The sequence below is a fragment of the Anomalospiza imberbis genome, chromosome 4, assembly GCF_031753505.1.
Source record: "Anomalospiza imberbis isolate Cuckoo-Finch-1a 21T00152 chromosome 4, ASM3175350v1, whole genome shotgun sequence".
NCBI classification, from domain to species: Eukaryota; Metazoa; Chordata; class Aves; order Passeriformes; family Viduidae; genus Anomalospiza; species Anomalospiza imberbis.
The window spans coordinates 21,930,252-21,954,091 of NC_089684.1; the positions used below are offsets into that span (position 1 = coordinate 21,930,252).

The 23,840-nt window shown below is 42.0% G+C and overlaps 2 long non-coding RNA genes across 3 annotated transcripts in view; both read left to right on the plus strand.

The window, feature by feature from the left end:
* The window catches only part of LOC137472402 (uncharacterized), a 28,820-nt gene extending 17,055 nt beyond the window's left edge, over nucleotides 1–11,765 (plus strand). Inside the window, exons 3-6 of one of the 2 annotated variants that reach the window (XR_010998150.1) lie at nucleotides 7,655–7,706; nucleotides 8,221–8,335; nucleotides 10,950–11,002; nucleotides 11,179–11,765. This is a non-coding gene — a long non-coding RNA (uncharacterized lncRNA). The remainder of the gene's footprint in view (nucleotides 1–7,654; nucleotides 7,707–8,220; nucleotides 8,336–10,949; nucleotides 11,003–11,178) is intronic. The other variant, XR_010998149.1, reaches the window with a different exon arrangement.
* Nucleotides 11,766–14,100: 2,335 nt separating this feature from the next.
* On the plus strand, nucleotides 14,101–23,474 carry LOC137472403 (uncharacterized). Its single transcript, XR_010998151.1, has 4 exons — nucleotides 14,101–14,793; nucleotides 17,801–17,918; nucleotides 20,408–20,591; nucleotides 23,244–23,474. It is a non-coding gene; the product is annotated as an uncharacterized lncRNA (long non-coding RNA).
* The last annotated feature ends 366 nt before the right edge of the window (nucleotides 23,475–23,840 follow it).

Consider the following 23,840-nt stretch of genomic DNA (forward strand, 5'->3'; position numbering starts at 1 on the left):
TTTCCTCCCTGATGCCCTGCACTGACCATTAAATTCAGAGTGCTTGCCCAAGGTTAGGCTTGTGATTTATTTTTCTGTTGGGGATGTCATTGGGGTAATGTAAGAGGGAGAAACTTGCTGTATTGACAAGCCGTGCTTTAAAGCTTATGGGGCTGCTGATTTCTAGTTCACTGGGTAAAAAACATCTAGGATTTTGTTCTGTTTCAATCGTGATTATTGCACAGTGGGATTTGGTAGATCTTCTGTGTCCACTTCCTCTCAAGAGTTACTGGTTTTTAACTTCTTCATGTATGTCAGCCACCTAACTGGAAACAGCTTATAGAAATGAATATGAAAGATAACAGCAGCAATCTAAAAAAAATGTGGAGAGATTAATTGAAAAAGCAAACTGTAATAACTTCATTTAGATTTTTGCAGTGGGCAGCACAAATTACTTATAGCTGATAATGTTCCTCATCAGATAGACTGTACCTCACTCACTTGGAAGACAAACACCCACAAGCCTTTAAGAGTCAGGTCCCTGACAGACTGGGAGGACCCATCCTTCCCTGTGGTGTGACTGCTCACTTGGGCATGAGCCAAGATTTGGACCTGGTAAAGGAGTACTACCCAGGTGACAGCCTGGAGGGAACTTCGTTGGTTTGTTGATCCCCAGTAAAGGGAGAGCAAGGCCTTGAAGATACTGACTTTATTGGTTTGTTGATCCTCAGCCAAAGCAGGAGAGGAACTATGTTAGGATGTTAGGACCTCTGTGTGCCAGTTTTGGTGCATGAGTGAAAGGCTGAGGGTACCCCTTCCCCAAAGGCCCAGGTGTGGCCCTGGACAGCCCTTTGCCTCTTTCTTTATGGGCTAAGCCTTGCAAGATGTGTATACTCCACCTGCCTGCCTTACAGTCTGCTTCATTTTTCTACTACATGATTTGAAAAGGAAAAAAAAAAAAAAAAGAGATTGTATTTCTCAGCTTGCTGTTCTTAGAGGGATGAAAATTTGCTCCTGTGGAGCCCATTAGTATTGCCAAAGGTTGCTTATTAAATGCTTACCTCTTATGGACTGTCCCTGTAAGTCTCAGCACTGTCTGGCTATACCTTTAGCAATGCCAAACCACAAACTGAAGGGGAAGGAACTTTCCTTGAAGCTTTAGTTCTGGGATTTGTGTGATTAAACTGGATTCTCATTTTCCTTTGTAAAAATGGATGTTTCCGGCTGCTGTGGTTGCAAAGAAAAGGTTGAAAGTCTAAGCCCAAAGTATGTAAAGCTAGAGAAGCAAATAAAAAGAATATGAGGTGTTTTTTTCATTTAGCCCTATGTTTTGAACTACTCCTTTCTCCAGGAGGCTGATTCATTCTTTTGAATGGATTGCACTGGTTATACCATATTTTTTTTTTTGTTTCCATAAGGGATGACTTCAGAGCTTTTCTTCCAAAACTTCTCTGCCCAGTTTAGACATCTCTTAGGAAAACTAAATGAGAAGGAATTTGTAAGAAAAATTAATGATCTACTATATAATTTTTTCACAATTTTGTACATGGATGGAGTGGGTTTGTAGAATTACAGAATTGCAGTGACTAATAATAGTAATGAAGTATCTGATTGTACTATGTAGTTAAAGATAGTAATAATAGTCTCATTGTCTTGTCTTCCCACTCCTTGCTGTGACATCAGCCCATCCCAGACCATCACATCCTGCTCATGGCTGTGTCTTTGTTGATAAATAGTGAGTCATTATATGCTCTGCTCTATGCCTCTTACAGCTGTATTGCCCAATTTTCCTCTCTCCAGAATGAAATCCCTTTTTGCAAGGATTTAGTACACCTTTAAAACAGCCAAGTTTGTCTTGTGACAAATGTGCACTTCAGAAGTAGGAACGAATGAAATAAGGTTTTCTTTTTTTCCTATCTGATACCTGAAGTAGGTTCACTTACTTAAATGATATATTTTTATTAATGACAGAACTCCACCACCACTATGTACTGATGGCACAATCTACCACATGCTGAATGCATCATTTCCATGCCTTGTCCTTGCAGGACACATTCGACCTGTAGAGCCCTGCTGTCCTATAGGCATTAAACTCTACTTGGAATATTCGGATGCTTACATGTAAACAGATACATAGAAGTTACACCTTTTTACCACAAATACCAAACTGATTTAGTAATACTGAATTCAAAACTTCTTGCTCTCCAGCATGCTGCTACCTACATAGCATACTCAGGAAGCTCTTCTGAAACTAAAAGGTTAGCAAAATATTTTTTTTTAAGTACAAGAAATAATCTGGATGCTTTCCAAAAAGAAAAAAGTATGCACTGACACTGAGAACATACAATGATCATTCTGGCTCTCTAAATATCTGTTTTGCATAGTTGGGAGATAGTTGTTTTCTTTCGATTTAAATTTAAAAATATGATCAAGCATGTGGCATAGCAAACTTCGAGTTCTGCAGACCTACTGAATTAATATGAATTTCTTACCAAGAACCAATGAGCAGTTCATTATGCCTACCTTGTACAGATGAGTTGAGGGGAAAGATCCAAAGGTGTAACAGATCCTCAGTGAGGCGAGATACACCGTATGTTTGTTTTAACTTGTTGCATTTTACTTGGTCATTTTGTAACTCACCCTTGCAAAGTCTAAGAGACCAGACGGCCCAGAGCGTTGTACTGTTTACGGATAAAGGAGGGGTGGTGGAAACCAGGACAAAACGTGGTCCCTGGGGTGGACAGATGGATGGATGGATGGATTGTCTTTAACTCCTGCTCTCATTGCTGTTGCCTTGCCCTCCCTTTGCTTTCCCTAGGCTGAGGATCCCAAGCCCCAGCCTATCAGCTGCCAAACAAGCTTCACATAGTCAGTGATCTGGTGTAGGCTAGAGCATTGGCTGTAAATCTTGCTCTGCTGGTGACCTCCCATGGGGCTGCACCTGTGTGCCTCAACAACCTTCCACCGCCCTTCCACCTTCTCTGTGTGGAAGCCAGGAGCAGGGTGAGGTGGTGGGATATTGCGTGGGTGTGCTGCTATGGAGCAACATCTATGCTTAAGGAATGTTGCAAGCGTGTGTTCAGAGGTCGCTGTATGGAAAACCATCACCTCTCTGGCACAGCCTGTGTGTTGCACTGAGCCTGCAGAGCCTCCTTAAGAGCATCTCTTTTCCACTAGACCTAAAGTGATCCAGGAGAAGTCCTGTTCTGACTCTCTCCCAGAAGGATCCTGAGTGAAACTTTCTCCCCCCGTCCATTTACCATGAGCTGGCCTGGGGCAGGTGTGAGAATGCTGCTCTTACCTTGCCAACAACCCTCCTGCAGAAATGAAAATGTTTTCACTGCACTAAGTGGTGTATTTCATTGCAAAACAACTCTGCTGACTGCTTGCACATCTGTTCCTCTCTTCCCTGTATCACAGTCTCCTCCTTTGGGTTTCTGAGTGCTGGGGGCACCATAAAGTATTGCTTGTGGTGCACCAGACCTGCACAAGGCATCCCTTGTTCCCTAGCCCCAATTAAAGAGCCATTCTTGTGCACGGGAGGGACTGACTGGATAAACAGAGTAGAGCCCCTGCAGCCCTGCATGGGAGATAATTCAACTGCCCATTTGCTGCCTCTTTCTTTCTCTGTTCCTTCTGATGTATTTTTGGGTGGAGGGATTGAAAATTTGATTTGCTAAATAGGTTTAAGAAAATGTAAATGATAATTATAAAATTCCCTGAGTCTTTTTTTTTTTCATGATAGATTTTATGTAGCTGGCAGTTAAAATAAGTGATTACCTCATAAATATCATTTTAATAGCCTAGTAGCCTCTGCTGTTCTGAGATTTTTATCTCAGAAGAGGGAGGGAAAAATCCTTTCCTGTGGATTTATATTGCTGTAGTGGCTGCGGCTGCCACTCATTACTTGCTGAGTAATTTGAGGGGAACATATTCTGCTCATACAGGCAGACACAGAGTGAGTGAGCGTGGATGCTGCTGGGGACTGGCCACCCTGTGCCCACCAGCCAGCTGTGCCCTGGCCAATGGTGGCCCTGGCCAGTGTGTCAAGTGCTTCAGCTGAAGTTTTCAGAGTGACAACCTCATGTTTTCCAAAATCAGTCATTCCTGCACATGAGCGCCATCCTCCTCCATCAGCAACAGGCCAGGACCTTGCCCACATCCTTATTGCAAAATTGGGAAGAGATTAATTTGTTGAGTGCACTGTTCGTTGGGCAAGGAATTGGCTGGATGGCTGCATCCCAGTAATTTTGCAGTCAATGGCTCAATGTCCAAATGGAGATTGGTTACAAGGGATCTCAGGGGTCCGTATTGGGACTGGAACTGATCAATATATTTTTTTATTGCTACAGACAGTTGTGGCCAGTGCTGTCTTGACAGAATGTGGATGACAGCAAGCAGAGGGTGCAGTGGGTTTGCCTGGGGGAAGGGAAGGATCTGGACAGGCTGGAAGGGTGGCCCTGTGTGAACCTCATGGAGTTCAACGAGGCCAAGGGACACCTTTTCAACTCCTTTCAATATATATAAAGGGGCTTGTAAGAAGGATGGAAAGGCCAGCAGTGACAGGGCAAAGGGCAACAGTTTTAAACTGAAAGAAGACAGGTTTAGGTTAGACGTAAGTAAGAAATGCTTTACTCTGCGGGTGGTGAGGCATTGGAACAGGTTGCCCAGAGAGGCTGTGGGTGCCCCATCCCTGGAAACGTTCGAGGCCAGGCTGGATGTGGCTCTGACCAACTTGATCTAGTGAGAGGTGTCCTTTGCCCATAGCGGGGGGTTGGAGCGCAGATGGTCGTGAAGCTGCTTTCCCACCCAAACCATTCCGTGAGGGCGGCCTGGGGTACCTGAGATTCCAGTTCGAGAGTCGCTGAACCCCGAACCGAGCCCGCCCGCTCCCTGCGTCCCCGCGATTGTCCCCGCGATTGTCCCCGCGGGAGCGGCGGGCGGCAGGGGGCGCTGCGGCCCCGCCGTTGCGGCGGCGGCGCGGGGGCGGCGGGCGCGTTGATCCTAATTGGAGCCGACGCGCGGCTCCTCCATAATCCTTCGACATCCCCCCGCCGGCTCGTAATTCCTGGGCGGGCGCTGCCGCCGGCTCAGCGGGGGAGCCGCCGCCGCGGTCGGGCAGGTGTTGCCGCCGGGCGGGCCGCGCCGCGCCGCCCCTGCCCGCCTCCCGCCGCGGGGGGCGCGGCGGCCATGTTGTCCCCCGGCGTGAGGGAGCGGCAGGGTGCGGGAGCGGCGCCCGCCGCCCCCGGGTTAATAATAGAGCGGTAAAAGCTCCTTTGTGGCGGTAATTGGCGCACGTAGCCCTGGCGCTGCCGCGTGCGAGCGCTGGCGTCATTCCCGCAGAGGCGAGGGATGTCTCGGCTGGCCGCGGCTCTCCGGAGGGCAGGACGGGGATCCCTGGGATGCGGTGCCTCCGCCCGCGGCGGGCCGGCGGCCGGGCTCGGGGCACCGCCGGAGCCTGCCTTAAGTAAACGCAAGGTCGGTCGTGTCTCGCCGCCACCTCGCAGGCCGTGTGTGTTCCTGTGCCGTGCTCAAGGCGGTGTTTTGCTGCTGATGCTGTTGGTGGCTGGGTGGTATTTGAGGGAAGAATTGGAGCAACTAGGTCTGGCTCCAAGCCTTTGTACGTGTGAGTACCAGTGCTGCCGGTAACAATACCAGGGACTTTCCGGGTTTTATTGGCGCTCTTGGCACGGCTCAGGAGAAGAGTTGATGTGCTCAGCATGGCTGCTGGTCAGCCGGAGAAAATGCCAAGAGCTATCTCTTCCCCCCTGTAGCATCTACACGGGTTCTGTCTGAGAGGTAGAGTTCCTTTGCTCTATGCACTCTCTGAACAAAGGGTACACACTGATTTTGCACCTGGGCTGTGCAGAGCCCCTGGACCTCAAGTGCTAGAGTCATTGCAACGTGTGTATGTGTTTGGGACAACAGGGCAGAGATACCAGAGTTTGCCTAGTGGCTCCAAGCCCTGCTCTCAGGCTGGCATTATCAGATGACTGCTATCTTTGTTCATGTAGGCACTCATTTTTTTCTCTTCCTGTGAGCACACAAATTCATCTTGCTAGGGATGGGGCGCTTCTGCGGGTTTGCCAGAAGTAGAAATATGCTTTAAAGCTTTGGAATCTATGGTTGTTTCCACATTCATTTTAAACAGATGTAAATCTAGAGTTAACTCTGCTGAAAGAAGAGTTGTGTGGCACAAAACCATTGTGCTTTTCTGTGAACAGATACAGCTGCCAGAGAAATGAAAATAATGAAGTGGTGGTGAATAAGGCAGGCACCTTGCTTTCAGCTGTAATACACAGGGTTTGTGAGGAGCAGATGTTCTTCCTCTTGCAACTGCTGCTCTTTAGCTGAACATGGCTGAGGAGACAGCGAGGTCCCCATAGCCTGTGTGAGGTGTGAATGTATGTAAAGGTTTTAATGATGTCTTAAAGGCAGAGTCCCCACAATCTGATGCAGAATTACAACATTCGATACACTGTCAGACATGCTAGAGACATAGACTGGCTTTACAGGGACCTGCCTTTGCATGTCTCTTATGTGTGCAGTAAACTCTTGAAGCAACATTAATGGACATACTCTTTGGCAGTTCTGTGCTTTCGGGGCAGATTTATATCTGTACGTGGGGTCCTGTAATCACTGGTGCTGTACATTATACCTTCTGCTGATTGCCTGTGCCATAGTGTAATGTAAGGACTCTTTCAGTCCTTTACAACAGGTAGTAGTGCCATTTCTGACAGGACTGGGCAGCTCTTCCAGCCTAGGCTCTTGTGTGTTAGCGGGATTGATGGAGGTTTCTCCCATCCATTCACTTTAACGTGCTCCCTGATCCCAACAAATAGCTGTGTATTGAACTGGGACAAAGAAACTTTGACCTTTACATGAGCCTGGAACAGACATGAGGAGAAACTACACTAGTCTGCTGCTCTGTTTCTACATTTGGACTTGAGGTAAACTGGTGATCCAAGAGTAGTCCATTCTCAGATGCTTCTGTTTTTCTTCTAGTGGCCATATAGAGAGGATTGTTTATCACACACCTTAAGGAGGTTTGCTTTACAGAATTTTCTGATGATTTTCTTATTTAAATAGCTTTTCTCTTTCTTTGCAGTGACCTTGCTATAGTCAACAGCCGCTTAATAAAGTCTGGGGGACTGGACTGTATTGATTTGGGATTGACCTGGACACTTCTGAATATTTCCCACTTCTGTCATTCTAAGCAAATTTTGCTTCAATTTTGGTGTATATGCACTTATATATCTGTTTCCTCTAGTGACTGTTATTGCTCATTTTTACTGGTGGCAGTTCTAGTACATATGTGCTGAATGCAGAAGTCTGAGGACTTAGGAACTTTTTTCTCTTTTCTCCTCCTGAGCAAATTAAATTCTAATTTTGGTGTATATATTAGAGGGTATCTCTTGGTATTTAGTAAAAGTCAGTTTGGCTGCAGAAACTCTTGAATCCAATTTAGCTGATTCTGTGGAAGCGAAGGAGCCAGCTACCAACCCCACCAGTCCTCATGGCATGGTAGGATAATTGAGACCCACAGGGGTTTCCGAGTGCGCTCTCTGCCAGCCACACATGCAGCAAGCTACTGAAACTTGTGGAAATGTGCCTGTGATATCTCATGGACTTACTGCCACCAGTGGAATCCATCTGTAACTTTCATTTCACATAGGTACTGCAGCAGGAACTTACAGGAGAACTAAATGCAGGGGTCACTACTTATGGTAAGTGAGGCTGCTTGTCTCTCCTTCAAAGGATGGTATTTGGTCCTCTTTGTGGGAAAAAAATTTCATCACATTTTTTATTCATACTGATGGAACTGATGAATTTTCTTACTTGAAAACTTGATTCTCCTTAGACAAAACTGTGGTCACTAGGTCTCTGTAGTTCATCATCTACAGTTCTTCTGGTAGCTAGAGCTCAACAAAATGGTCTAAGTAGTAGGTTTTCTCTCAGGGAGGGCAGATCTACTTTGGTATTACATGAAATTTGGTGATGTTTCTTACAAAAAAAAATCTCCCCCAAATCAAAGAAAAGGATAAAAAGAAATATTAAAAAAATTAATTTTGTGGGCATTTTTTTTCCTTTTCAGGTAAAAAATAAAGAGCAGAGTAAATAATAGGGAGCAGTAAATATTTGCTATTTTAAAGGCAAACATTCCCTCCTATGTTGTATTTTTTGGTTTGGTGTTTTTGTTTGGTATGCTTTTTCTTTCCCTTAGCCAAACCACTCTCTTAGCTTTTATTTCAGGTAGATTCAACTGAATTTTTTTCTGCCCATGATTGTTTTTTGTTTGGCCATTGAACCAGATAATCCAATATTTGCACAGCACTCCCTGGAGCTGCATGAAGAGGTAATGTTGTCATTATGACAGGTAGACCTCAGGAGATTACGTGAAAGCACAAGGTCCCCTAGCAGAAGCTCCTTGGCCTTTAAATGTTCACTCTCAAATGTTTAGGATTTCCCTGCAGATCTCTGGACTGTGTTATGTTAGAGGGTGTCTGTGGTTTCCTGAAGGAAGAGCAATACTGGTATTCAGCAACAGGGCATGGAGTTTTTGGACTGTTTGTGAGTATTTTTCTCTTAAGGGAAAAATAAGGCTTCTAGTGCTAAATGTTGGGATTTACTCCTATATATATTTGAAATTTATTTTCTTTTTAGTGTGTGGCCTTTTATAGTTCTAAAAATGTGGTGATATATCTATATCATCTATATCTATATCTAATCTTTTCTGCTATGGGTTCTTGCTTAGGTCAGTGTACCTTGTTCTGTTTGTACAAAAATATTTGTTCCTCATTAAACTCACCTTCTTTTGTTTGTACCAAAACACCCTGGGCTCATGAAAACTGCCTGACCTGTGAACCTATCTGCTTGGACAAGGATTTTGCAGATCACTCTGCACACTGAAATCCAAAATTTCTCCTGCCTGGCTTATATAGTTAGTAGTGTACATTTTTAAGAAAATGCCCAGTGTTACAAGCAGCTGCAGGTTTTGTGCTTGTGAAACCTATTTGCACAAATAATAAAAGCCACCAAAGTCTCCACCCAAATCTGCCACAATTGCTCAGATCTCCAAACAATTACAATCTAATTAGAGCTGGCATTCAAAGTTGCCTCCAGCATTTGAAACAAAAGTAATTTAGCGATAATAAAAGTGTAGATTGGCAGCTCTGGATGTTGAACTCTGCCTACCCACAAAACTTACGCTGGGTGGGAAAGAGCTACAAGAATCACCACAATGACTGAAGGGCCTGACACCCTGCCTTGAGATGACAACCCCCAAGGGATGAACAAATGGGCAATTTTCTACAGGTCTCTTTACTGCCACTGCCAAGAGTGCTGCTAATTACTGACAATAATTAGTATGTTGTCTATGGCATGAATACTTTTCTGCTAGGAAAAACACCTGATTCGTTGTATGATAACAATCAAATGCCCATCATGTAGTGATGGTGTTTATGAAGTTAAGGATTATTCTGAATTTGAACCACGGCCTTTGAGGTGAAAGGCCTCAATTCTGTTACCAGCCTGCCATGTGTGAGGCACAGGGCTGTGATTACCAATTCATTTCATAAAGGGCAAGCATTTAAAATTCTCTCAAACCAGCAGCTGCTGGAGGAATGAAAAAGCAGCTGGGTCTGGACAAATATCTTTTTTTCCTCTGTGTTAATTTAAAAAGAAATCCTGCAATTCTCCCCCTGATGAATGAGACTTTCAATCAGTGTTGAACTATCACTGCTGAATGATAGCTTGTCCGTGCTTGCTTGACATAAGGAATTCTTCCAGTTCCAGAGGTGGAAGTCATGTTTAGGCTGAAGAGCACCTTAGAAAATAAGCTGCTTCATGTTACTAGTCAGTAGGAGGAGTCATTTGGATTTGATGTGAAGGTGGGTTCTAGATGAACCTGCTTTAGCAGGGGTGTTGCATTTGATGATCTTCAGAGGTACTTTACAGCCCCAACCATTCTGTGAAAAGAACCTGCTTGCCTCAGTTTCTTGTGGTGCTACTGGATTCTTTTATTGTTGTCAGTTATAACTAAAGGCAGAAAAAAGAAGCCCTTCCCTTCCCTTCCCTTCCCTTCCCTTCCCTTCCCTTCCCTTCCCTTCCCTTCCCTTCCCTTCCCTTCCCTTCCCTTCCCTTCCCTTCCCTTCCCTTCCCTTCCCTTCCCTTCCCTTCCCTTCCCTTCCCTTCCCTTCCCTTCCCTTCCCTTCCCTTCCCTTCCCTTCCCTTCCCTTCCCTTCCCTTCCCTTCCCTTCCCTTCCCTTCCCTTCCCTTCCCTTCCCTTCCCTTCCCTTCCCTTCCCTTCCCTTCCCTTCCCTTCCCTTCCCTTCCCTTCCCTTCCCTTCCCTCCCATTTTTATACTGTAAAATACTGAATTATAACATAGAAAGGATCACCAGTGACTTCTGAAAACTGACAGGTCTTAGTTTTCCTCCAGCCACGTTAGCATATGCCTTACTGCAGCAGGCAAACCTTAATTCGGTTGGCAGTAGGATTATAGCAGGTATATTTACCCTTAAGAACACTAATTTTCTATTTATAATTATCTTCTCTGCTGAGTCAGGAAGAAAATCAAAATTATCCTCTGTTTTAGATTATGTTTTCCTTGGACTGATGTGAAAATTCTGGGTGACATTATCAAAAGCATCCAATTTATGTAGGATCAAAAGACTGGGTCTTTCAAGATCATCTGCTCCTCAGATGTATAAGGGACATTAGAAAACAGTTCCCTTGGTTTCTAATGTTGAAGATGGAGACATAGATAGAAGGTTGCTGCTTCTATTGCTGTTAGTATGGGATAAGATCCTAATTTATGTTTTCAGATCAGGCTTTGAATATGATGATCTTATGTGTTTTAACTAGAAGTCAGGTTGCCCCTGGGGCAGGTTTCAAAAGTGTATGAATATGTACTAATAGTTCCACTATATTTTTTTTCTTTGTCCTGCTGCAATATGTATTTCTGGCAGCCACAATCCACTCCAGAGGATGAAGAAGAAGGTAGGAGGCTTTGGGGATGCATGTGAGAAAAAGTATTTTTTTCTGGGGGAAGTTGAGGTTTGGGTTTTTGTTTTGTTTTGTTTTTTCCCTGTAACATTCTTCTCATCTGCAAATTACTACTTCCTGTTTGAAAACTGTGTGTAAATAAGATGCTTTTATGCCTCCTTCATCATTGTGTTCCACTTCCCCTACAAGCAGATTCAGACAGAGGATGTCCCTTATTCCAAGGAGTTTGTATGCTATCAATATCCATGCCTCAGTGACTTAGAAATATTATGCTAACCCACTCAAAAGCCAAAGCTGTTTATAGCAGTTGTACCTACAGACATGCAGTAGAGATCCTTTTCTTTTCCAGTTCTGTTCCCTCATCCCTATTTAAGAAAAGCAGAATTCTGTGAACAACTATGACAGCCAGCAACCTGTCTCCTCATCTGACTGCATGGAGCTATATCAGCAATTTGGCCCAGCATCTCACCCAACACCTCATGAATCTCACCAAAATACAAGATAACAATACAGATGGAGTAAGATAACAATACAGATGGAAGCATTTAAGTCAGTATATGTATGTAGAGTGATTTGGGTTGATAAATGCTGCAGAAGTTTGAAGCACTATTTAGTCTCATGCTCACATAAACGTACATTCCTTGGCTTTGTGTTTTGTTGTGTGGATTAAGTTATAGCAGATCTGTCTGGAACACCCATTGAGGCTAAACAGTGGTGTTTCATTGTTTAATATCAGCTGCTTTATTACGGGAATTCAAATAAAATTTGACCTAAACAAGGCAGGCCTTCCCACTATTTTTAGAATGTTATGCCATATCTTATGTCCATGTTTTACAGGCCGGTGTGTAATTAATGATGTGTGTCCTCCCTTCTCTCATTAATTGACACACAGGCTTTTAGGAGCTTAAAATCATGCAGAAATGTGAAAAGTGAAAAAGGAAGAAAAGAAGAAAAAAATCTGCATGCCTTGATACCACAGTTGAAGTGGGAGCAGGGGTGGGTTGCTCTAGGCAAGTTCAAAACTGCACTGTCTCACAGTATTGCTGGGATCTATGAGCTTTGAACATTGTCTGGTTCCAATGCCTCCATGATTCTGTTCAGAGAAGTTGCTTCAAATGTGTCTTTTCCTTCTGTTGCCCCTTGCCCTGGCATCTGGCAAGAGGGCAGAGGAGCCTCTCCTTCAATTTTCTCCTGAGTGATCTCCATCTCACCGTTCGCTTTCAGGTTGGAGGCAGGTGTGCAGGAGACCATAGGTTCCTTTAATCCCTATTAAGAACAGCAGATCACAGTTGCCCCTCTGGCCTTGTTCCCTATGACTATGAAACTAGTTTTAGCAGCAGAGAGATTTAATCTTTCTAGTGGAAATGTAGTGCTGGTCAAAGGTCTGCACTGCATCTTTTAGGACAGTTTCTTAGCTGTGTGAAGTTAATTGTGAGGCAGTGTCCATTCCAAGGGATAGATTTTGGCAGAAGGCTTGTGCTACACTCTTGCCTTTCTGCAGCTCCGCTCCCTTCCCTGGGAGAGATCTCAAAGAGGAAAGCCACAAACTATGCTAGACGTGCAAAGAGGCCTCCGCCCCTCTTAGAGGCTCCTTTATTTGCCTGCCTCCTCTTCCCATTACCTGTCTGGTGACCAGAGGGAGGGAACAAGCAGTTCTGGGATGCACTGCAAGCTGCGTGAGGATGATAAGCAGCTCTGTTTTTCTTTGTTATCTCTAAAACCTACCTGGTGCAGTCTGTCAGCTGCTTCAGGTGCTCTCTGAGAGCACGGATGAGGATGAGCCAAGGTGTATATGCTACATAGTATTCTGGCTGTACCCTTGTTAGTGCCTGCAGCAGATAGGACAGGCTGATACGAAGCAGCCAGTCAGTCCTTCAGCAGTTGCTGCCCAGTTTTGTTCCGCCATCTCCAGTTAATTTAGATCATACCTTAAGTGCGTCCACAACTACGTTTAAGCAAAAGCTGTTACCATAGTAACACTGGAGATTTTCTAAATGCAGTCTATGATGTAAACAACTAAAATGACTGTCACCCCAAATAGTTTATTTCTTCTGTGTAGTTTATTGAGTATTTAAATATGTTTTGGCACACACAGATTTACCACTTCTAAGTATAACTTGGAGGAGTAACACATCTTTTCTTACTGCTTCCATTTCAGCAGATCTGTTTCCATGTCAACAGCTCACATTGATAAAGAATTGACATTCTGACTGCATTTGGCAATGTAGGATAGAAGGTGACAATTAAAATAAATCAATGTTTCTAATGATGCTGATGTTAAAACCATGCCAAAATACTGAGATTCCCATGCACAGTAGGCAGAGATTGCTTCTTTTAATCTGCAGAGAGTGAGGCAGGAATTCTCATGGGAACAGACTTTCTTTGCAAGGTTTTTAAGCCTTCCTGCTTACAGATGCAGAAAGACTGGAAAAGCAAACTCTCTCTCACACACAGAAAAATGCACCTAGCACTCTGTGTGTATGTGCACATGTGTTTGCTTTGGCTCATCCACTTCTAATCTAGGTGAGGTCTAGGAATGCATAAAGCATGTAATAAAAAATAAAATGCAATTCTTGGATTAGAAACCTTGTTTTGAGCCGAGTTTCTTGCAAAAACTGTGGAGCCAGGTGCCCCTTCTTTCCACTCCTGATTTCCTTGTAGTGTATATATGTGTTGAAATTACTAAGGGACAAGAAGAATGGGGGCCCAGAGGGGCATTTTTTAAGCTTCCGTGCCTGATCAACAGACTGGCACTTCACATTGTGTATTTTGGGGAGGTTTTTCTCTGTCTCTGTGAGTAGCATGTAGATGCATAGTAGTCACTGTTAAGGTGTCCTCACTGTCCTTGTTCTCAATTTGTTCATAAGGGCTGAGAGTAGTGTCCCAATGCATTAAGCACCCCAATTATACATGATATGAGAGACAGAAACATGACCCCCATTTTACAGGGGCAGAGAGGGATTGAAAGAAGTTTTTCAAAGCTGCAGGTTGGATTGGATGCTTACAGGTGGTGCAAGCTCCCTACCTGTGGTTGGGATGCCAGAAAATCCTTTATCTGGTATTGGCTCGGGGTCATACTGAAGTCTCATGGCAGATGAGACTTGGAAGATGGAAATCCAGATTAGCTCTTCTGATTTATAATGTACTCACCTTTAAGGGTGAGCAAAATTTGGGAAACTATTTCCATGGAGGCATTCAACTTGTCTGAAGGTACTCTGTCTAGTTTGAAGTAGGTTTAAATCTAAAATTTCTGTTACATCTGAGGACTATAAATGCCTTCTAATGTTAAGCATGTAGGTGATGTGCCTAATGATCTTAGTTGCTGTGGATTCTCCTGCAATCCAATGAAAAGAAATAGTTGTGTTCAAGCAACAATATCACCTTCAGCATGTGTCTAGCAGTGCCTGATACTGCTTTGTGAATGCGTAAATTCACTTGTTACATCTTTCATATTATGGAATTAGATAATTTTTGTGGGTTTGACAAGTGCACAAATTTATTTTGCCTAGTGAGGCTTCTATTTTTGAATGAAATTCTTAGGTGTTGTTTTAGAGAAAAGACTATAAAAGCAGAAATACTGGTAAGAGTAATGTGGTTCCTGATATCATGGAAGTATACCAAAATCTGGTGAGATTTGCTCTCGTACACAGAATCAGTCATATGCGTAATGGAAAGTAGAGATGAATATAATAAATCTCTCACATGTACTAATGACAATTTTATTTTCAAATTGCATTATTTGGAGGATCTCTGGGCACTTCAGAAGAATTAGTTGATTATGTATCACAGCAGCCCATAAGATGATAAGTATTATTACTGTATTTTATAAATGTGAAAGAATTGTGTTTTATTAATAAACAGAGAACTTGCAAAATTAGTCAAGTCCATGGCAAATAACTTTTGCCTATAGAAAAATCCCACTCTTTCAAGTACAAGACATGAAATGTTTATATTTCAGCAAACGAGCCATTGCTGAATGACTTTAATTTGATTGTGCAGGAGAGAGACACTTTTAGGACATATCCTGTGAATGTCACTGAAGTGCTGTAGCATAAAAAATAGATTGCAACTGAGACAGGATGTGTAATCTCTGTTCTTTGGTCTTGACTATTGGCTGTAGCTGACAGCAGAATAGCAGCTGGTTAGATGGGGGTGCACAATAATTAGGGCTAAGAAGATCCAGCACTCTCTGTTGAACTGCTGTTGGCCTTCCTTACTGTATGACCTAATCTCCTGGCTTCAGGGATTGGCAATCCTTCAAGGGGGCATGCACAGTATTGTTTTCCCCCACCTTGAGTTAGAGGTATAAAAGTAGCACAAGGCTGTATGTGCTGCTTCTTGGAGATTGGGCTGAGTGAGAGGTCCTGTGAGGGGGTAACCTCCAGCACCTGTGGGAATTGGTTTTGAAGGGCACCAGGGCCAGGCAGGTGTTCCTCCTGGTGCCACAGCTTTCAGTAACTGGCTCTGCCTGAGTTCTGGTGTCTCTGGACACTGGAAGATTTTACCACACACTTGCGGCTGTTCATTCTCAAGCTAAGTTTCAGTACCTATAGCCATTGTTCCATGGAGACATGACTAGCCATATGGTAGTGCTGCTTCTACCCATTTTATTACCTAAATTTAATTAACAGGCAGCTATAATATCTAGACAGACAAATATAATAATGTACTGTCATGCTTCATTGTAAATAATGTCTGTAATAGCCAAAGCAATCTTATTTGACTTAATATGAATGTGCTTGACATATGCCATCTAGAGTGAGATGAACATGATGCCTAAGACAAACTCTGAAGTAACGTGGTCCCTATTGTTCAAAAGCTCTGGAAACCTGTCCATAATCAATAACAGTAAAGTTCTAAAGAATGAAAGGATGGACATAATAATTTATATATCTGAGTTAATGCAAACCAGAAGAAATGCATAACCAAACACAGACTGGAATTGAAGAGCAGCTATAACTTAGTCCAAGAAATTCTGTACTAAAGACCCTGACTTTAACAAGACTGTAATGCCTAAAACACAGCTGAGAAACCTTTGTGCAAAACAGAAGGAATATATGAATTAAGGATGTTAAATGGTGCTTGCCTGTAATTTGATACAGCATAAAAGCCCTGAAAATGATAACCTAATTCTGTCCAAATCTGAAAATAAAGTTTGTTCTTTCCACCCAAAATTTCTTCTAATTTTACAGAGGTGCATTTGTGGACCACTAATTGAAAAAAAGCTATAATTCTAATAGCTGAGCAAACCCTGTTCTGATCCAACACTAGAAAGTGGAGGAGGAAAGAAATTAGTTACAACCCCTCATGTAAGAAAAAAAAAAAAGTGGGAAATAATAAAGAAAATTTGTTTTCCTAATAAATCAAAAATATTACACTTTTGGCTTCTGCCCTTCTAAAATAAAAGAAAGCAAGAGGTTGTCAGTGGCTAAATACTACATTGTTGGACTTTAACAGAACTGTAAAACCCATTCCTCAGCCTTTGTGAGGATGTAGTGGAAATGCAAGATGCTACTCACAATTCTGCTTGGTTTCATTCAGTGTCAGAGTTGCCTTTTGTTGTCAGTGGGGTGCAGTTCCTATGGAGTTAAATAGCACATACAGCATGGACTAAAGTGCCTCAAAACAGCTGTGTGCTGCCTTAGGCAGTACCTCAGTGGTTAACAGGGATAATGAATGTGCACACTAACAACAGTGAACATAGCCAGTTTAAGGATCAAGACCAAAGGTTATTTTGGGGTAAAAGAGAGAAGAAGGTGAAAATACACAGGTGTGCAGGAATACAGTGTTGTAAGCAGATTTAGGGCCTTGGCAAAAGCCAAAAACTTCTTACTCTGCTGTTACTTTGCAACAAAGATTTTAACCTGAAACATGGGTAGCTAAAATATCGCTTCAAGCTGCCTTAAGCTTCACAGAGGCTCTCTTCTGCTGAGGGCTGGGCAGAGCAGAAGGGAAGGGTAGTAACTAGGGCTTACTGAGACCTAGTGGGGCTTTCTGGTGGGGCACACATTCCTGAGCAGTCACTTTGCTACTTTCTGAAAGGATTGGGATGTTCCTCCTAGACTCTTCATGCTGGTGCTGGTAGGTGTGCTGGCACAGAAACCTCATACCAGGGAGAATGCTACAGTTTCAGTAGTAATAGGGTTTTGGCCAAAAAGAGAGTGGAAGAGCATGCAGTGATACATGCAATACCACTGTCTTCTTCTGCTGTCCTGGGTGTGCCAAATCCTCCTTCTCTTTTTCTAGTCCACAGCAGAGGAGCAATACAGCAAATTGACTGCTTGCTCCATTCTCTCATCAGTAGCTGTAAGATGACAAGCTGTTGCTACCACTGGAAGAGTGGCGCTGGGTCTCTGGTGACAAAGTAAGCAGGTACCAGTGACTGGCAAGTGCACACTGCAGCAAAAGGGAGATTCCAGGGTGTCAGAAATGTCTCACCTTGGTTCTGTGTTTGCATGTTTAAACGCTGAGTCAGCATCCCAATGCACAGTGTTATTCTGAAAGAAAGTTACTCCATTTACTCCATTTACTCCTCAGGTTCCTAATTGCTGGGGTCAGAGACTGGCCTATAATTGCAGCTGTCAGCTCACTGTTAAATAGAGAGATGTAAAATACCTCCTTGCACATCATTTATTAACATTTAAAACCTATCAGGGGACATATAAAGCATTCCTTTTTTGGTAACATTTATAAACTACTGAGGAGCGCAGAAATATTCCCCTATATTAATTATGGTAATTTAGGCACTGTCCATGGATGGCTGGTGAGCACAGCAGCTATGATTCTCCCCCACAGTTCTTTTATTTCCAGGCAGTGAGGTTCTCCTGAGCCCCTTCCAGCTGCAAATTCTCATGGCATGAAGCAGGGTTATGCTGGAGAGTGAATGTATTTTCAGAGCATGTATACATGAGGGAGTTGCACGAAGATTACTGGTAAGCCTGCTTAGTTAAACCAATGGAAAATGTGGCATGGATAGTCTTATTTCACCTGGTCACTTTTAGATTTGGATTAGGTTTGAAATCAAGTAAACTCCTATTTAACATCTTTAAATAAAGATGTATGAAGGCATTCGCATTCGTTTAACTTGAATTGTTTCAGTCAAATGTAAATGAAACTGGTGAAGCTTTCTTGTACTGAGGTGACCTCAGTAAATAAAAATTTCTGTCTCTGTTCTACAGACGAAAGGAGCTGCAGCTCTTCTGGGTTTTCTCAAGGCATAATTTTAGTCACCTATGCCAGAAGCTGGTGGGAATTATAAGCTTTGCTGGATGAGGGTAAATCGAGTGAGGGACATTTAGTGGTCAGGAAAGGAACATGAAGGAAGGCAGCTTTACTTGTCACTCAATGAAAATGAGCACAGCAGCTTATTTGAACTTCTCCGGGTCTAAGTGCTGTGAATGCTTGGACCTGTCATAGGCCCTCTGTGTCCTGTTATTGTTGGAGTATTGTTGGTGGGGCTAGCACAGGCACACCTGGGGTAATCCAAGTGATGTATCTGACTGGGGAGGGGTCAGCCTGGAACATGTGTAGATGGCAAATTCCCTTTAGATCATTCACTCATCTGCTGGGACAATACAGAGCTCTTGGTACCTGTGTGGGAGGGCAAGAGAATGGGCATGTACCTATTCCCATTGGGTTATTTCAGCCAGCTGATGGAAAGTAAGAAATGCAGTTACTTTCAGCTCATGAAACCTTGGTGGTGGGCATGTTTTCCTGCAGTAGTGTGACATTTGGAGAATAGAGTGTGTTATGCTGAATGTCATCTTGAGTTTCCCCTATGAAATAATTTGAAGAATGTTCCCCAGCTGCACATGCTGAACTGTGACAATTGTTGCTGAAAGCACATAATGTGGTGTAGTCTTAATTTTAAATTACTCCATCATGGAGAAACATTAAAGAATTGCTGGTTTTGAAGGATACAGATATGTAATTTTATTCATCAGAGGTGAGGCCTATATAAACACTCCCTGTCACTTTCTTGTTATGCACTTGCTGTGTCACCTGTGTTTCAGTGAGTGTCCCAAAACAGTGATGGAAAAGCACTGGATCTAAAATAGTAGGGTTCTTGAGCTAGAGGGAAGCTGATTAGATCCAGTGTCTGAAGGGGAATTCTTTTGCAGAGGTATTCTTCTCATTACTGTGCCACTAGGCCATATATCATTGGAGGGCTGAAATTTGTTTTTATCAATTCAGGAACAAGATCCTACATCTGTTCCTAATTACAGGTAGAGGTCTCAGAGGAGGTCTGAGTTACTGTGTATGGGGATATCAAAATGCCTAGCTCTCATTACTTGAATAGGTAAATAATTGTATTCATCATCTGTGCAGGGACATAGGAAGTGTAGCTGAGGAGATGTTAACAATTAACAGCAATCTCATCTGCATTACTGGCTATCAATATCTTCAGCTCTTCTGCTCAGTAGTTTAATATTGACTGTGTAAAGCCTCTGAAGAGGGATGATTTTCTTTTTTTCATGTGAATTGGACATTTACAAATTTATTTCTGGCTTTGTTCAGATTGAATTTACATTGTTTTTTTCTACAGAGGATGTGATTTATGGGTTTTGCTCTCTGTGGGGGAATGAGGGACCAAGTGTCTTCTGTAAAATGTGTGCTACCACAGCTTGTGACTGGCTTCCATTCAGGTCAAAGTGCTAACTGTTGTGCAGGACTGCTTCCTGTGCCTGAAGTGGATAATTTCTCTGGACCCAAAATTTTACTTTTGCCAGAACTCATATTGTTGCTTTTCATTTTGAAGGCACCTGTCCTGTTCCATACAATGTACAGTTTTTCCTTCCAATAAGTGCAAGGATTTGCTGTTAGTTTTTAAAAGGCCTTGTCCTCATTGTACAGTTACTCTGGTTGCTTGCAAAAAGGTCATGTGTAAGAAATGAACCAGCCTGTATTGATACAATTTACTGCTATAGATTCAAACAGACATGAGAGAAAAATAACAAAAAAGTGTAGCTACTTGCAAGTAAATACACTACTATTAATATTTTTAATTTGAGATGGCTTACCTGAAACACACTGGTGCCTTTTACTGAAGTCATCCGCATAGCCAGAGAGTATGGGCAAAAAATAGAGTTAGTACTACATACCAAATGCTGATATGACTCTTCTGTATAGTTTTACCATGATGCTACAAGGTGGCTGTCCTCCCTGTAGAAACTGTAACTCAAGGGTTGTTAACTCAACCCCTGTTAAACTGTAAGTGCTGGGAAACTTTTTTTTTCTGTTAGAAATTCAGCTGTAATCCAGGCAGTACAAACTACTGCTGACAGATTTGTTTTGCCCACTGCTAATTGTGGTAGCAAAAATGCTTTGATGGTTTCTATGTATGAGGCTGGGAAATCCCTCTGAGAAACTTAACACATGCAGTAATGTAAAATACACTGATGCTGTTACTTGAATTTTTCAGTTTGTTGAGGTGAACAGCAGTTACCTGCCAATGGGATCAGGAGACAATCTGGTGATTTCAAATTGATGCATTTAATTTGAATTCAGTACCAAGCACATTGCTGGAGTTATTAGTAAAGCAATCAGTTTGGAAGCAACTACAGCAATATGGGCGGTAAATAGATGGCAGCATGGGTTTATTAAAAGTAAGTCATACAAACTAATTTCTTTCTCTGATATGATAAAAAGCTTAACTAATAAGTAAATCCATCAGAATTATATATATCCATTTAATGGACATTTTTCTTACAGCTCCATATGACGGTCTCATAAGAAAATTAGAAGCATGAATAAGATATAATATTTTATAAAATATGATGGATTGTGAGTCATTTTGAGTGACAGTAAATATATATGTCAAGGTATATCTGAAGTGCTTGTCACATTAGTACTTATATATGTATTAATAACTCAGTTTTGAGAGAGGAGAGTGCTATCTCCTAGGAATCAATTCTGACTCAAATACTAAGTTAATGTGCTCTATTTCCATTAATTGCTTGGATGGTAGGATTAAGACTTCATTGTTTCTATGTGTGAATGATATTAGTCTTCTTGGGACTGCAAATACCATGTAGAGAGTAGTCATTAAAATATCCCCTCCTCTGTATGTGTTCCTGGCATACACACTAGAATCTTGGACAGGGAATATGTGCATAGTTGCCACTTTAGAATTTTGTCTATGAAGTAAAACTCCTTCTGTCCTACCTGAGATCAAGAAATTGACTTCCTATCTGCAATTACTCTAAAAAACCCAAACCCCAAAAAAACCTCACATTGAAAACTTACATTAAAAGAACATTGAGGTTGTAAAGCAAATCACTGAGTAATTAGGAAATAATAGAATTCAAGCGGCCTATATAATTTTATTTCAGCTTCCTAATGCAAATTTATTATGAAGCAGTCTTTAATTCCAGGAATTCACACTATTTTTAATTCAGGATTCTCCCTTGGTAGCTGTCTGCAAAGGGAGGAATTTAATCTAGACAGATTTTGGCTTCATGCAATTACATGAAAAATTCCTCAGAACTTTATTGCAGGCCAGTTTGCAGTCCACCATTCCTAATTATATTCCTGCAAAATGGAGATGTGCAGGCAGAGACATTGAAGCACTTCAGAAAAATGTTTCAGAAGCGCTACAAAGAAACATGTAGTTCTGAAGTGCAACAATGGTTTAAGAAATTGGTGAAATCTGACTTTAAAAAAAAAAATAAAACTTCAAAAATCCTTCCAAATTCAAGTTTAAGTGCAGATATTTTGTAAGGTCTGTAATTAAAGTCGTAATATGATCTTTACGTACACTGAATCTTTGTGTCTGAAGGTTTGCACTGTTGCCTTAGATGCATGACAAGTAGGTATTTTCTGCTGGATGCTCTGGATAATACCATTAGATGCACAATAATTAGGTGTTTTCATCTCATTAATATTCATTTTCATACATTTAAATGCCTCTCTTATAGCATTTGTTAATTAACATACATTTACAATGGTATATTCCTCTTCCCCATTCGCCCATTCTGACTAATTTAATGAGCTGACATATCAGATGACTTCTCATACAGGATTCTGCTGTTGTATCTTTGGTGGGAACAAAGGAGGGGTTATTGTGCTGCTTGCAAGCAGTATTAGCACAGCTATTTTTTTCTCATAAGGAATCTGGGCCATGGAGAGTTTGTTCTCAGTGATGCTATTGCAGAATAGAGGGCTCCTTACTGTCTATTTCCTTTTATTTATATTGTTAAAACTTGCATTTCAGGAGCAAAGTTTGTGCCGTAATGAATTATTCAAATTGAAAGCAAATACAGTTTGTACCCTTAAAAGTTTATGTTTTGTGCATCTCAGAGAGTAGAGTGCAGCCTGTGAGACTGTAGTGAGGGACACATCAACATTAACAGAAGAAAGCCCTTTAAACATTCTTGTAAGTAGGGCTAATTTAAAAGGTAAACTAAAACATTCAGGGAGTTGAAGGAAATCTCCATTTCCTGATAATGTCTGTAAGGAGGTGAAATAGTAACTGAAATGCTGCTGTATAATTACACCTGCTGGGGATATTCATTATGATTCTTTGGGTTCTCTGGAGTCTGACTATTAGTAGTAAGTTAGACAGCTTGCCTGTGTATCATACAAATATTTTAACAGACCATGCAGAGCACCTCCCACAATGAAGTCTGTGGTTTCTGTTCCTGTGTTGCTGCTGAAGGAAATAATAATAATAATAATAATAATAATAATAATAATAATAATAATAATAATAATAATAAACAATAGCAGCAAAACACAGACCGAAAATAAACATAGCTCCTTCTGTAAGTTTAGCAGATAAAGTTTTTGTGACACTACAGTTTTTTGAGTCTCATTTCACCAAAAATTAAGGTGAAAAACTCCTGTAAAATTCTTCATACTGATACATCAAAAAGCAATCTCAGCAGTTAAAAGATTATTCAAATTCAAAGGGAGAAAACACACCTGGAGGGGAATTTTCAAAAAGGCTCAATGTCAACTTAATTCTGTTCCCACTGAAGTCAATGGGAGTTAAGCCAGTACAGAGCGTTTTTCAAAATCTTAACCCTGGGATCTGCATAGCCATCTAAGTTCAATGAGGTTTACTCTTTAGGAGATTCCAAGTTATTAAGGGAGAGATTTTCAGTAGCACCTGAGGGATTTAGAAGCACAGTTCAATTAGTCTTTCAGTGCAATTTGTGCTTCTAAATACCTGAGACAGGTTTGAAAATCTCACGCTAAAACCCTGTCTCAGCTGTTGGTTAAAGCCTCAGTGCACATGTCTATTCTGATGAAAATAGGATTGCAGTGTGAGGCACATGCGGAATTTTGCGTGTGGTTGGATGGTACGCCGGGAGAATAGGCTGTCACATCCTCGTTAACTATAAATGAAGGGCACTGTCAAGTGAGGAGCGTTTGAACAACACTGCAAACACTGCTGCTGCCGTCCTGTGCTGGGCTCTGCTAATACTGAGGAGTCACATTCCGTGACCTGTGTTAAACTGAGAGGCACAGAACTCCCTGAAGAGGCAAGGAGGGTAAGTTAGTATTCATTTTGAGCACGGTGGAAGGATCTGGTGCCCCACTTTTTGGATTGGCATATCACTTAGGAGTGATGGATGCGGTTATACGTCAGTGAACATGATTTACATGGGTTTAAATGGCTCCTTTTGACGTGGTTTTTATACTGCAGCCACCCAACAAAATCTTGCCCTGCTAGTGCACTTGAAGATGATCAGATTTAGGTGTCTTGACAGTCCTCACTTTTTCTGCTGGCAAGAAGAGACATATTCCTCCTTTCCCAAATTTCATGGAAGAGAAAACACACTTCTTTTTAAATGTCTGAAAGAGAAAAGAGTAGACAATTCTGTCAGTGTGTTAGAAGCTGGGAGATTTAG